Genomic DNA, 1859 nt, shown 5'->3' with positions numbered 1-1859 from the left:
TGCTGGGACATCTATGGAGACTTCCTTCATNGGTCCAAGGACCTCTCCTCCCATTGATGCGTCACAAGGCAGCAGATGCAAGCAAAGATGAGGAAAAAGAGGAACACTCCACTACTACTGGTGGGATTGAAAGCTGATAAAACCACTCTGGATATCAGTTTGGCAGTTCCTCATACTATTAGTCCTAGGACTACCTGAGGACCCAGGTATGCCACTCCTGGGCACACACCCAGAAGAAGCTTCAACATGGAATAATGACACATGCTCCACCATTATGTTACAGCGACCTGATTTATAAAAGCCTGAGGCTGGAAAGAACACAGATGTCTTTTTATTTAATTTTATTTTTACTTTATTTTTAAATAAATTAAACACTCCATACACCATGCCCTTCACACTACCATCCACCCTTTGATTGCTCCACATTCCACACCTCCTCCCCACCCCACTGTGTCTCAACTTGGATTCCCCAACCCCACACACCACACCTGAACTCTAGATTCCCTGGGCCTCCAGTCTCTTGAGGGTTAGGTACATCATCTCTGAATGAACACAGACCTGCCTCTATTGCATGTGTGTTTGGGGCCACATATCTGCTGGTGTAGTCTGTTTGGTAGTCCAGTGTTTGAGAGATCTCAGGGTTCCAGAAATGTTCCTTTGCTTACAGTTTTTCACACATACATAACCCAAGAGGATTTTACAACATAATTCAAAGATGTCTAACAACTCTTAATGTGTAAATACATAAAAAACCTCCAGAATTCAATGATCTAGACTATTCATTTATAAAAAGCAAGTACAATATTTATAAGTATGAGGATTCACTCTCATCCATGTCCTTGTCTGGATCCTGTTCAGCAGCTTATCTTTCTTGTTGCTGTTTCTTGCAAAGTTTGTACATCGCCAGAAGCTTGAGGTTAGGCTGCTGGGCAGCATCTTCTGGAAAGATGTAGTCATGGTATTCTTCCCATCCTGCATCAGACCCATCTTCAGCCTGGACCTTTCTTCTCTTCTTGACCTCTTCTGGCATGAGTTCGTCTACTCTCTCCTTGTGTGCTTCGGTTCCAAACTCATCTTCAAAACTTCTCCAGGATTCCAGCAGCATAAGCCTCTCTTCTTTCTCCTCACTCGGTCACATGAATCTGTTGGCTTCTTGACAAATATGTCTGCATTTAGCCACACTTCCTTTGTTCCCAAAAGGGAACTCTAATTGAGCAAAACTGACCCATACCTTGACATTCTGTGTTCCCTGAAGAAACCGTTGGTAAAGTTTGCATGCCTTCTCAGGCTCTCCCTGCTCAATCTCAAAATCAATATATGATTTCGAAAGTAGCTCTGGTATGTCCAAGCGTGGCTGGCTGATGGCTAATTCATAGATTGCCCAAGCTCTCTCAACATCACCAAGGATTGTCTCTAACTCTGCAAACTTCATCCAGGAGGTACAATTTTCAGGTCCGTATTCCAGAAACTTTTCATAAAGCTTCCTGCATCTGTCAAATTCTCTAAGCTGCAGCTCCAGTGCTATGTAGCCTTTGAACAACTTGTTTTTTGGACATTTGCCTAGGGAAGTGCCCAAAGCTCTTCTGTCCAATGGCAGATTCTTCTGTCTTAATACAAACTGTGCATAATATAAACACATTTTGGCAAATGTGAACTTAGTTTGAGGAATGAGCTGCAAAGACCCTTGATATACCTGTCTTGTCCTCTCAGGATTCTTGGTCACCAGCTCTTCATGCAGTGCATAGTTAACCCAGAGGTAGACGTATCCCTTCCAGTGCCTCTTCTCCATGATGGGTTGCACATTGGCAATGGCTCTGTCATAGACTTTCCACACAGTGTCAGCTTCTGCCTCACTTTTC

At 43.4% G+C, this 1859-nt stretch overlaps 1 pseudogene; it reads right to left on the bottom strand.

Annotated features, from left to right (window-relative positions):
- Positions 1-805: 805 nt before the first annotated feature.
- On the bottom strand, positions 806-1855 carry LOC110315802 (annotated as a pseudogene).
- Between the last annotated feature and the right edge of the window lie 4 nt (positions 1856-1859).

This window comes from Mus pahari, unplaced genomic scaffold (assembly GCF_900095145.1).
Source record: "Mus pahari unplaced genomic scaffold, PAHARI_EIJ_v1.1 scaffold_14289_1, whole genome shotgun sequence".
NCBI classification, from domain to species: domain Eukaryota; kingdom Metazoa; phylum Chordata; class Mammalia; order Rodentia; family Muridae; genus Mus; species Mus pahari.
Note: the sequence above shows the minus strand (reverse complement) of the source record. Positions and strands in the feature narration are given on the sequence as shown.